Source organism: Mizuhopecten yessoensis, unplaced genomic scaffold, assembly GCF_002113885.1.
Source record: "Mizuhopecten yessoensis strain PY_sf001 unplaced genomic scaffold, ASM211388v2 scaffold4069, whole genome shotgun sequence".
Classification (NCBI taxonomy): domain Eukaryota; kingdom Metazoa; phylum Mollusca; class Bivalvia; order Pectinida; family Pectinidae; genus Mizuhopecten; species Mizuhopecten yessoensis.
In genome coordinates, this window is record NW_018405360.1 from 33,529 (window position 1) to 47,637 (window position 14,109).

General features: G+C 39.7%; 1 long non-coding RNA gene across 1 annotated transcript; it reads right to left on the reverse strand.

The window, feature by feature from the left end:
* Positions 1–5,360: 5,360 nt before the first annotated feature.
* On the reverse strand, positions 5,361–6,537 carry LOC110448478. Its single transcript, XR_002462727.1, has 3 exons — positions 6,425–6,537; positions 5,749–5,835; positions 5,361–5,612 (listed from the first exon to the last, which is right to left on the reverse strand). It is a non-coding gene; the product is annotated as an uncharacterized LOC110448478 (long non-coding RNA).
* Positions 6,538–14,109: the final 7,572 nt, after the last annotated feature.

A 14,109-nucleotide genomic window follows, 5' to 3' on the forward strand; every position in this document is an offset into this window, starting at 1 on the left:
AGTCAACCTGCAAAGCATCCACAGTACGCAATGTCCGACGGTCTACGTCTCTACCGCTACAGTACTGTAGTAACAGTTAGTTAGCTCCCCTACTCAATTTAAATAGTGTACATAAAAACACAATTTATGCGCAAAAAATATAATTTTAGAAATAAACAAACATTTTGTAAATTTCAATTTTAACATGTTGATCAACTTGGCCCACATTTTTTTTAATTATTGGTTTAAATTATTAAATTAACAAATGTTGACATTTTATTTGTCTAATATGCAAATATATTGACCTCTGTACTGCATAGGTCCTGCTCGGCAGCACAGTTTGAAGTGAATCAGGGTGGTGACGTGCGCGTACATATACGACACACGGGGTGGCGTGAGTATGTAAATACTCGTGCAGATCACGCTCTCACAACACTCCACGTTCAGGTTATGACACGAATACGGGACAGACAACACATGGACACTGTGTGTCTTAGTGCAATGAGTATACCCTGTTACATTGTGTTCCCTATTCTTGGCAAGTATAGCTGACAAACACATCGACCTTGGTGTTTTAAGGTTCCGCTAAAGTCAATTTAAGGCAAAAGTAAACATATGTTTTAGCTCTAAAATTCTCATTGGTATGTAAACCAATACATCAAAATGTTCACTATTGTATAAGGACGCTAAATAACCGGCCTTGTTACAAATATTTTTGATGAGTCTTGACATATTCACCTTATAAGCAGCTGATTTGGCAAGAAATCCCAAGAAGTCAGCAAAATGCAAATGTCTACAAAATATCCAAAAAAAAACATCTTCAACATCTTTATAAAGACATGGGGACTACAGATTTGTGACACATGGAATAGCTTTAACCAAAATCAAATTTTAAAATGTCCTCATGAAAAATGGAAATGGCAGATAAGATTTGTTGGGACTTCTTTTGTGGAAATGTATGGAGGCCCTGTAGTGTATTAGTTTACACCCGAGAGTGATAAAATGTTCAAAACTTAATCCTAAAAATATAACAGTTACCAAACTCTACAGGAATGTTGTGTAATAAACAGTTATGCAAGTTACTGAGTGTGTGTACGTACCAGTGGCGTTTATTTCCGGTGTCCTGTCGAGAGGTACGTGTGTACGTTTGGAGTATTGTCAGCTTAACGTGATTGTGTAAATAAACCATGTGTAATCAGTGTTCGGTTGCGTTTGTGGTTATTACATAGCTTTTGGCAAAGCTTGTAAGACCAGAAAGTTAGTGACGTCGTAAAAAAATGGGATAACCTGATTCACCCCAGAATGGTTTGAGCTAGCAGTATATAAGCGAGGCTTCATCTCATTCTGGGGGGGAATTCTGATGCTGACAGAAGATCACGGCAAGATACAACAACGTTAAGGTATATACAAAGGCTGGATAAGTCTTTGTGGAAGGACTGCATAAGTCTTCCATAGCGTGGTGGTTGTTGGTCGCTGAATAAGTGACCAGTGGTCGTGAGGCGGCAGTAGATGAGGGTGACCAGCTGATGTAAGGCCTGTGCACAGTGTAGCTATTACGCTGTGTGAGTCGGTGCGCTGCGCTGGATAAGCCGGTGCGCACGGTTGTCACTGCGCTGTACTAGTGCCGGGAGCACTTGTAATAGTCGTGTGCTAGATGTTAGTGCCGTGCGCCGCGCTGCATAAGCCGGTGCGCTGAAGGTCTTGTCTAGCCCCTGTTAACGTTAAATGTGTATTGTAATTGTGAGTTCCGTGACAAGTAGCACGCCCCTGTTTATTGTATGTAACTGTATCATAGGTTTACCGTATTAAAATCCTTTGTAAATAATACTAATTATAGTCTGATTGAGTTTGCTTGGGTCCAATTTATATAGGAAGTCTCTGCGCTACTAAGCAAGTGCGCTAAAGCTTGGCGCTTATGTCAACGAACACCATTCTGACTGGGACACATACATACCTTATGTCTACTCCCATAACATGAGAGGCCGCTGGTCGGCCTTTTTTCAATCGGATATGATTTTGCCGACTGCGACCTCTCATTTCCGAAGCACTAATTCTTTGATGCAGTTTCCGCCCGAAATCCGGGCGGAACAAAATCGGCTTGAAGAACTCACTTAAGTGGTTAACAGTTCATGACAACGATGTATACTCACGGAATATATAATATAGATCTCATATGTATGTCACAGACACAAATATATAGTATATTACGGAATAGAACACTCAAAATACATGCCCATGTCGTTGTAGCACATCTCTGGCCTACATTTAAAACATGGCTTCTGGATTAATACAAAATATCAGGGGGGATTTCAAACGGAACGAAATGATACGGAGTTTGTTTGTATTCCGCTTGTGAAACATTACATGTAATCCATTTTTTGTATTAACCGGAAAATTCATAGCAAATGCTGTCTGCTTCGCTTCGAATGATGAAAAACTTATTATTTATGTCTTTGACATGAATTTTTTCTCATATAATCATGGATTTATGGAAAGGAATATTTATTGGACCCTTTTGACCATTTAAATGTATGTAAACACGATATACTCTTTCTTAATCCGAACTTTGAAAATGTGATCGTCAGCATCGGGAATATCAGCTATGGGCAGTTAGAGGTTACGCGGCGCCTGTCAAAAGTTTTTCGCCGTGTAAAACCTCTAACATTGTTGGAGTAACCTTATGTCATGATGGCTTACCGATCGTCCCAGCACGAAACGACGGGGCATACGCCAAACAAGCTCATGCTAGGTCGTGAAGTTGCAACACCTCTGGACCTAATGTACGAAATGCCTCGGTTCGCCAAAGCCATTCCTCAACATCAGTGGGTGTGGGAGTTGCAAGAAAGAAAGGAAGAGGCCCATTCCTTTGGTCGAGAGAAGTCAGCTTGTGCCATGCTTAGACAAAAGCAGTACCACGACCAGAAACTTAGCTGGCAGATTTTCGAAAAAGGCGAGATGGTGTACGTTTTCTTTCCTCAGAAGAAGCAAGGGCTATCACCCAAATTTACGAGTTTCTGGCGGGGACCTTTCAAAGTGTTAGGGAAGTGCTCGGATTTGAACTACAACCTCAATTGTGGATCAAGAGGAAAGCCACAAGTGATTCATGTGGACCGCATTCGCAAGAAATACAGTCAGGACTTGAGAGGCGAGCAGATTGATAGTCGAGATCAGCCTGTCGTATTTGATGATGGTATGGCTGAAACCGATCAGGATAAGCCTTTATCCCAAACTGATGGGATTGTAGACTTTGAAGGGGTTGAAGCTGATCTAGGTGATACAAGTAGTGTTGAATCAGAAATTGAGCCTCTTACCGACCACAGGCGGCGCCGCCGACAACCACCACGCTGGATGAAAGATTATGTCCGTAACTGCACATGTAATGGCAGAGAAACATTCACTTTGTATCTTTAAGGATGGTGAATACAAAGACGACCCCGGTCAAGTACCCGTTCAGATGTCCGCTCTGTGGTGCCAAATTCGTAGACGAGAAAAACTGTTCATGTCACTTTCTCCAGTGCGGCAGGCAGCGCATGACGAAGGATGCCTATGTATGTAACTTTGGTGCCTGTAGCTATGCCACTGCAAAACAGGCCGACTTGGCTCGACACCAGCGACGCTGTCACGAGAATGAGCAACACGAGAGCAGTGAAAGCGAATGGGAGAGGCAAGACCCAGGGGAGCTGAGTTCTGTTTTCAGTGATGGTGAAGTGACCACTGTAGAGGGAGCTGCAACTTTGTATGAAATTTCGGAAGAAGAATGGTGGGAGTGACAATGTTTCTGATAAACTAGTGATGTGTTCATTTAATTCTACTCGGGCAGTAGAACTCTTTCTCTTGTTACTCTATACAATTATTTATCATCCGTTGAAGACTTACTTGGGATGTTTTATTTGTTGCGTCACTCAAGCAAGGGACGAGAACTGATAATGCGAGGACGCATTAATCTTGAGGGAAGGGTAGTGTAATAAACAGTTATGCAAGTTACTGAGTGTGTGTACGTACCAGTGACGTTTATTTCCGGTGTCCTGTCGAGAGGTACGTGTGTACGTTTGGAGTATTGTCAGCTTAACGTGATTGTGTAAATAAACCATGTGTAATCAGTGTTCGGTTGCGTTTGTGGTTTTTACATAGCTTTTGGCATAGGCTGAAAGCGCTTGTAAGACCAGAAAGTTAGTGACGTCGTAAAAAAATGGGATAACCTGATTCCCCCCAGAAAGGTTTGAGCTAGCAGTATCTAAGCGAGGCTTCATCTCATTCTGGGGGAGAATTCTGATGCTGACAGAAGATCACGGCGAANGATGCTGACAGAAGAACACGGCGAGATACAACAACGATAAGGTATACACAAAGGCTGGATAAGTCTTTGTGGAAGGACTGCATAAGTCTGTCATAGCGTGGTAGTTGTTGGTCGCTGAATAAGTGACCAGTGGTCGTGAGGCGGCAGTAGATGAGGGTGACTAGCGGATGTAAGGTCTGTGCACAGTGTAGCTATTACGCTGTGTGAGCCGGTGCGCTGCGCTGGATAAGCCGGTGCGCAAGGTTGTCACTGCGCTGTACTAGTGCCGGGAGCACTTTTAATAGTCGTGTGCTAGTTGTTAGTGCCGTGCGCCGCGCTGGATAAGCCGGTGCGCAAGGTTGTCACTGCGCTGTACTAGTGCCGGGAGCACTTGTAATAGTCATGTGCTAGATGTTAGTGCCGTGTGCCGCGCTGCATAAGCCGGTGCGCTGAAGGTCTTGTCTAGCCCCTGTTAACGTTAAATGTGTATTGTAATTGTGAGTCCCGTGACAAGTAGCACGACCCTGTTTATTGTATGTAACTGTATCATAGGTTTACCGTATTAAAATCCTTTGTAAATAATACTAATTATAGTCTGATTTGCTGAAGTTTGCTTGGGTCCAATTTATATAGAAAGTCTCTGCGCTACTAAGCAAGCATATCCCGAGAGGCACTTGGGACGGACCAAATAGGTAACGACCACGGTGCACGTTACAGTTGTGTGCACAGAATACATGATGCTCCCATATATTAAATTTGTTAAGTTCAAAGGTCAGGGTTATATTCCTTTAAGTCTTTGGTCGCAAAAAATATTGCTTCACATATTTCACATTGACGTTGTATAACACTCTTATAGGAGGGGCTAATTTTGAAACACATAACCTATAGATATTGGTAACATGAAATTTACACCATTTTCACTAAATAAACAAACAATATGATTGAAATCTTGAAATCTATATTGAATACTACATGTATAACATTAGCCATATAGAAATTTAACCATTTGTCTATCTATATACAAACACTTCAATTATCTTCACCTTGACTTCATCCTATATGAATATAATTGAAGATTTAGTTTTCTTATTGAAAAAATGTCTACTCACTTTTAAACGTCAATAAATATCAAGGATGAAGATCGGAGGTCCTCAAGCAAATGGTCAACTTCGACCGGTTCTTGCTCTCCTTGATATATAACTTCATAAACTCCATTGTCCTCACCGTTAACACCAGAAATAACACTCAACACTGTACCCTTATACCATTCACGTTGATCTGTTGCTGCATCAATTATCCACTGGTGTTTTTTACACTTTTTCCAACAAATTTCACTTTTGAGACTCATGAACTAGACCTATGAAGTAAAAATACAAATCTAGGAAACATCATACTTATTCATATTTATTTTCACCACAAACATTATATGATTAGGGAATGTCATGAAGGGACATAATTAAACAGATAAAATAGTATGCTTTAATTGCATGTACCTTAGTGATGGAGTTGTCACTATATTGGCTGCATCAGTACTGCTTCTTCTACCTGAAGATGTCTTCTTGGTCTTTGTTCTCCCTTTCCTGTAAATATTGGAATTTTCATACTTTTATATAACACTTAACTAAAGTCAAATCCATACATTGTGAGAAACTAGGAAATATTAGGTATCTCCATTTTCTGTTTTCTAAATAAAAACTATTTGTATTCCAGTCAATGCAGTCTCCTTATGTTTTGTCATAGATTATGGAACCAATTTCATTCTTAGACTATAAACCTGTAATCCAGGTGTTATACATAATCTATGACAAATCATAAGTCTCCTTATGTTTTGTCATAGATTATGGAACCAATTTCATTCTTAGACTATAAACCTGTAATCCAGGTGTTATACATAATCTATGACAAATCATAAGTCTCCTTATGTTTTGTCATAGATTATGGAACCAATTTCATTCTTAGACTATTAACCTGTAATCCAGGGGTTATACATATTGCTTATATATTGTCTAGTAGCAGTTTAACACTGAAAATGTATATATGCTTTATGTAAATTATACCTGAATACAGGAGTTAGGATGCATATGTTTCTATTGTAGATTTTACAGATTTTTTTTAATAATGTTAACAATGCTTAGGGTGTCAATATACTATTTGACTGTTACAATGTACCTTAGAGATGGTCTGTTTCTGTTGGCTGCATTCTTTCTTCCTGTAGAGTCAAATGCATCGTCTGTTGGTGTTTTACATCTACTTGCAGTTGTTGGCTTCTTGCTTGTTAAATCAACATACTGAAATAACAATGATGTAAATGTCAGAATCAAAATTAAAAAAATGAAAGTGTAGAGTTTTAAAATTTGAAAGAATAATTATACATATTAATCATATTAAAGCAGGGTTCGTACAGAAAAAAATGACTAGAAAAAAGAGGGATGTGCTTTAAAACCACATAAGTTTTTAGAAATTAAATAAGTGTAATAATTAATATTAACAAGTAATCATTAGATAATTGGGATGATTGCAAATCTATTGTATTTTCTTTTTTATTATCGAGTATTGTACGAAAAAGGTTAAGGTAAAGCGTAGTGTAATTAAATACCTCCAGTGTAAATTTAATGAATTGTATACTTTAGAGAGGCAGTCACCTGGTGATTTTGTTGATCAAACTGTTTCTGTCAAAACGCAAATAAAACATTTTTACTCTGAGAGTTATCGGGGATCTATGATTAGATCGAGGGCCAATTCCTTAGATTTTTCAGAGAAACCTTCCAGATATTTTTTTTAAATGGAGAATGATAGAGGTAAGAAGAAACTTATTGAGAAAATTGACATAAATAAGTCCTCCTCAGTTTCGGATTCAAATGATATTTTAGCTGATCAAACTGTTTCTGTCAAAACGCAAATAAAACATTTTTACTCTGAGAGTTATCGGGGATCTATGATTAGATCGAGGGCCAATTCCTTAGATTCATTAGAATATTGACATAAATAAGTCCTCCTCAGTTTCGGATTCAAATGATATTTTAGCTGATCAAACTGTTTCTGTCAAAACGCAAATAAAACATTTTTACTCTGAGAGTTATCGGGGATCTATGATTAGATCGAGGGCCAATTCCTTAGATTTTTCAGAGAAACTTTCCAGACATTTTTTTAAAATGGAGAATGATAGAGGTAGGAAGAAACTTATTGAGAAAATTGACATAAATGAGTCCTCCTCAGTTTCGGATTCAAATGATATTTTAGCTGCTTTTAGAGATTTTTATTCAAAACTTTCTTTCTGAGGAGGAAATTGATTGTGATTTGGCTGATTCTCTTTGAAAAGATCTTCCTATGTTAACGGAATTAGATAGTTTTTTGTGTGAGGGCCCGATCAGAAAAGAATACATTTTTAGCGCAATCAAAAACATGCGTAATAATAAATCTCCAGGTTTTGATGGTCTCACCAAAGAGTTTTATTTTACTTTTTTGGATATTTTGGGAGACCAATTAGTTTCATTGTATAAAGAAGTTTTCGATAGATGTGAATTGTGTGACACCCAGAAAATTTCATATATTTCTTTACTTTGTAAAGACCTCAGTAATTCAACCAATATGAAAAACTGGCGGCCCATCTCTTTATTAAACATCAATTATAAAATTTTGTCCAAAGTTATTACTAATAGGTTAAGTAAAATAATTAGTAATATTGTCCATATTGATCAAACTTGTGCTATAAAGGAGCGATCTATTTTTGAAAACTGTCATCTATTGCGTAATATTGTTGATTATGTTAATCAAAAGAACTTAAATTGTGCATTTATATCTCTTGATCAAGAGAAAGCTTTTGATAGGGTAAATTATAAGTTTTTATTTAAAGTACTTAAGGCTTATAAGTTTGGCCCTGTTTTTATTAGATGGGTCCGTATTTTATACAAAGATGTTATGTCGTCTGTTATTGTTAATGGGTTTATCTCGGACCCTTTCCCCATCACTCGTGGTGTGAGACAAGGCTGCAGTTTATCTCCCCTTTTATATGTTTTGGTTTTGGAACCCTTTGCTAAAGCAGTTCGTGACGACCCTGAAATTGTTGGTGTAAAATTACCGGGTTCCACTCATTCAGCAAAAATTTCCCTTTATGCGGATGATAGTACAGGTATTTGCTGCACTGATCCTTCTATTAAGAAACTTTTTTATTGGTGTGATTTTTATGGCAAAGCGTCAGGTTCAAAACTTAATTTAAATAAAACCAAAGGGTTATTTTTAGGAAAATGGAAATCTCGTTCAGATCACCCCTTTGGTATAAGCTGGGTAGAAAAAAATGAAAATTTGTGGCATATGAGTGGGTAATAATATCACTCCTGACGATGTTTGGCAGCCAATTTTTCGGAAATTCTCCAGGGCCCTAGATTTATGGAAAATTCGAAAGTTATCTTTGACCAAAAAATCTATTGTTATAAAGGTCCTGGCGTGCAGCAATATTTGATATACTGGTACTATTGTTACAATGCCTCGGCATTATTTGGACCTTTTTCTGAGAACTTTGTTTCGGTTTCTATGGAATTCAAAGTCAGAGCCACTTGCGCGCTCGACAGCCTATGCTCAATTTACCAGTGGTGGTATTTTTATCGTTAATATTAAAGCCAGGTTGCATTCCATTTATATGAAGCATTGTCAACATTTTCTTCTGTATTCACAGTCTGAAGCCAAGTGGATAATATTACCCATGTATTGGCTCTCATTACAATTTCGTCAGTATCTTTCATTTGTTGATAATAATGTACCTCATAGCGATTGGTGTCCTAAATTTTATGCATATGTTTACCAGATTTTCCAGTTTTTTTACAAAGGAGTTTCCGGATTTCAAATTGGAGACTTCAACTACCAAAGAAATTTTGCCAGTTAATTTTCCGTATCTATAAATTTGGTGTTGAATCGTCAAAACATTGTACTTTCTGTGATGGTTTTGAAACCATATCGCATTTATTTTTCCAATGTCCTTTTATTAAGCCGTTAGTTTCCTTAGTAAGTTCCTGGATACACCAGATTTCAGAAAACAAAATCCCCTCTGATTTGGCACTTTGGCCTTTACATTCCCCTATAGGTCTCACGTTTAAGGTTAAGTCCCTTGTCCTGTATTTAGTGGCAGAGTCCCTATCCTCCATTTGGTTTGTCCGCTGTTTTAAAAAATTTGACCGAAAACCTCTTACTTCCGATTCTCTTGCCTGTCACTTTATAAGTAATATCATTCTGCGAATTCAAGTAGATTTTTCCCGTTTTTCCCAGCAGCGTTTTTCTGAACACTGGTGTACCGCAAATATATTTTGTACTATTGATAACGATAAGCTTGTTGTGAATCTACCTTTGCAGGGATTATTCTAAGTTATGACAAACTTTATATTACGGATCTTATGCTTGAATAGTAACATAATTGTCTTAATGTTGATGATTGAATATGTAGGATATAAATTTATCATTTAGTTTTGGTTTATTCGTAATAGTTTCTCAATTCAAGGTTAACAAGTTTCCTATCTTTAATGTATTACCAATTATTTATTAGATCTAGAAAAGTATACCGGAAATATTGTCCATCCAGCTTTAGGGGTAATTGCACCTTACCAGGGATACTGGTTGTCAATTAGTTACACTAGCGTTATAGGGGGTGTCATATAACGCTTTTAGTCTGTACATTATGAATAAAATTGTATCAAACTAAAACGAAAAAGGTGCCATGAACATTGCAAGTATGAACCACATTAACCTAACTAAATGTATGGTGGCATATTTCTGCCATCCACTTGCGACTTACGAGTTACGTATGTCGACATAATTATTGAAAGATGTCGACATAATCTGAGAATATGTCGACATAATCTGAGAAGATGTCGACATAACTTTTAAATTATGTCGACATATTATCACATTTGCCGAGATAATTTTGCCGAGATAATTATCTCGTAAGTGGGTAACTCGGCTTTTTATCGTGTTAATGCTCGGGTGTGACATCGACTTACGACTTGCCACTTACGACTTATTTATGTAAAATCCCTCTTTGATTGATAAACTCTGTACATCATAGTAACCTACTGTAATATCCATATCTTTGATTTCCCATATTTACATTGATTTTACCAAGTTACTCACCAGTATAGTCACCACTGTTCAGTCACCATCAGCCCACCTTCGCGGTCCTCGTGCACAAGCCTCGTTTTGGTAAGTCGGCAATAATCTACTAGGATGTCGACATAAATAAGTCGTAAGTGGCAAGTCGTAAGTGGCAAGTCGATGTCACACCCGAGCATTAACACGATAAAAAGCCGAGTTACCCACTTACGAGATAATTATCTCGGCAAAATTATCTCGGCAAATGTGATAATATGTCGACATAATTTAACAGTTATGTCGACATCTTCTCAGATTATGTCGACATATTCTCAGATTATGTCGACATCTTTCAATAATTATGTCGACATACGTAACTCGTAAGTCGCAAGTGGATGGCAGAAATATGCCACCATATAAATGTGTTGAAGAAGTCAGCGAGATTGTTGTTAACCGGACCAAAAAAACAAGATTTGAGATTGTGAAGAGTTTGTTGAGTGCAGGTATTCCAGGTGAAGATATCTCGTCGGTTTTTCGATGTGAGGCCCCCAACACCTGGTTCGTGACCTTTTTGTCAGATGAGACAGTTGACCGCTTGGTGGAAAAGGGGCTTGCCAAGGAAGCATATTTTCAACTATTTCCAGAACGGTGTGATCAACGGCGACTCTCAGTTCGGGTGCAATGGTTGCCGACCTGGATATCAGACGACGCCATTGCAGACTACTTTGATGGTTGTTTTAGTGGAGTAGTGGAAGTGTCAAGGGAGACAACCGCAATCGGAACAGTTACCTTGGAGACAGGAACCCGAATAATTGTATTGGTAATTCGGGAAGGTGATCAGGACAGAATACCATACAAAGCCAAGCTTTTCGGCAAGACCGCTCTGATTATGGTTCCTGGCCGGCCACCAATTTGTTTACGTTGCCAGCAAGTAGGGCACGTCCGGTCACAGTGCCCCGGTAGAGTCGAGCCGACAACTAGGATTTCCTAGGCGTCGAAGGTGGCTCAGTCTAAGACCCCTTTGCCCGAGGCGACCATGTCTACGGACGAATCGGTGCAGCCTGTTGGCGAAGAGGACACGCCGTCAACGGCGACCCAGGATAATACCGCGTGCCCCTGGACCGGCGGGAGCGGTGACACGTCCGAAGTGCTGTCGATGAAACGTGCAGGTCCCGAGGTTGATGAAGAGGAATTTCAGGTGGCTAAAACATTCGTCTGTTTCCCCTCTGATGTTAACCAACGGATATCTTGTTCCTGGTCAGAGAGTTCCCGACGGAACCATGGAGGTGGGAGAAGACAGTGAGGCGGACATATCTGAGGGACCGCTAGTAATCGACGAGGGTTCGCCCAGTTGAACTGTAAGTACTTTGTGGTAAACAGATTATGCATACGTTAAAATGACAATGGCGGCGGAAATACGAACCTTATTTGAACCTAGCGCGTCCCTGGATTATGTTCACTTTTTAACCTATATGGTGTTCTTCACAGTGGTAATTTGTTATTTCTCTTTTTGTTTTGTTAATCGTTGTATGTTTGCCTTTCATGTTTGCGTCTTCTACCTGGGTGATAGTGCCGCATTACAAAACCCGTTTGGCTTGGTGGCTTGTACTGTGCATTGTCAACTTTCCCCCCTCTCAAATTTTACCTGTACTATAACAACGCTACCTTTCAACTTCACCTGTTTTTTCTCTGTCATGCTTTGTTAGCATACATCTTTCAGATTTTCCTATTCTCACGCTTTCTATCTATTCTATTACAATTTGCTTCCGTACTATCGTTTGCTCTTAAAATATGTTGGATTAAATTTATAACATTTGTTCTAATTCATGTTACAAACTTATTACTATATGGTTGTCCACGTTTGCTGTACATTGTTCTGTACAATAATAGTCTATTAAGTGTTAATCGTGAGCTGACAGTGTCGTTTTTCGGCGTACGTGTCCCTGGCCTGTGGACCGGCGATGCCTATGCGGTTTTAATGGCATGGTTAGCTTCGTGCATTATCCTATTTTTGTCGGGAGGTTATACTTGCCCGTTTTCCTCAAAATTTGTTGGTACGTTCAGGACATTAATTTCTTATGTCTTCGGCAGATTTATTTCCTTGTCAGTAAGGCTCTGTTTGCATATGTTTGATTATTGTTTTAAACTTGTGGTGAAGCTGACGCACAGTGTGCTTGCGGAGGCCCGAGAGGTTCAGGGAAACTTACCTGGTGCAGGGGATACCGTGTTTGGTTGTTTCCCTATTCTTGGCAAGTATGGCTGACAAACACATCGACCTTGATGTTTTAAGAAGATCTGTCCGTTTCCAAGTCACCGGTTCACGAAACAACACCGTTACTCGCTTCGAGATTGTGAAGGCTTTGACTGGGAGCGGACTTCAGGGGACGGAGATTCAGGCGATTTTCCGGTGTGAAGGACCGAGCACCTGGTTTGCTACGTTGGCGACCCAGGACTTAGCCGATTCCATTGTGGAGGAAGGATATATTGAAAACCAGTATTTCACTCTTCATCCCGAGTGGTGTGACCGTCGGCGTTTAACTATACGGGTCCAGTGGTTACCTATATGGTTAGTAGATGATGTTATTGCCAGCCATTTCCATGGTTTTTATGGAACTGTCGTAAACAATTGCCGTGAGACGACTTCCGTTGGCGGTGTGCTTTTGGAGATGGGAACACGGATTATCACCTTGGTGATCAGGGAAGGTGATCAGGATAGGATCCATCATAGAACAATTTTGCTTGGCAAATCGGCACTAATTATGGTGCCAGGTCGGCCGCCTATATGTCTCCGATGTCAACAAATAGGACATGTTCGGTCTCAATGTCCAGGAACCGGAACATACTACGAGACCGTCCTATGCTTCGAAGGTCGCCAATACCGCGGGCTCTGTTACATCGGTGAGCGTCCCGACCCGAGAGGCGACGCGGGAGGCGACGCGGGAGGAGGCGACGCAGGATGAGACTCATACAACTGTGACCGCAGTGCCGATTTTGGAAGCCACGAGCCCCTCAGCCGGAGGGAGTGGTGAGAGTGAGGAGCGGAGGCGCATCCGAGCAAGCCGGCGGGCGACGATGGCGCGCTGACTTTCAGCTGGCTAAGAAGGGCAGCAATATCTATGTGCTAAGGAACACTTTGTTATAGTCTGTAATTGACAAAGAAGAAATAATCCGCAGGATTGGACTGGATTTAAATTACACCTTAATCATATCCTACAAGGTGATATGCCTAGGAAAAAACCCAAACCAAGTAAAAGGAAAAATAGAGGCAGTGAGGCAAGTATTGACTCTCTAATTAAAAAACCAGAATCTAAAAGGCAAAAGCCTCAAGAAAGTGATATAGAAGGTGACACAGAAAGTGTAAGTGAATCAGACTACACAAACTGTGAACTAGAAGACAGCTCTGTCATCATGGCCGCCAATGGTAATAGTGAATCAGACCTAGTCAATGCCATTATTGCAGCACTCCAAAACCCAAATGTCATTGAGAATATTGCTAATGCTGTAAGCAGTAAATTACAAAATAAAGTCAAAGTAGAAGATCTGGAAATGTACGGCCGTAGGAATGGCATAATAATATTTGGTATAAAAGAAAAAGACCAAGAAAACACTGACAAAATTATCCTAGACATTGCAAGGGAAATCGGTGCAAACATTCCAGAGTTAGGACTAGGACGTAGTCACCGTATAGGACAAAAGAAGCAAAACTTTCCTCGTCCAATCATTGTCAAATTCATTTCCCATAATCTAAAAGTGGAAATGATGAGGAAAAAGAAAAACCT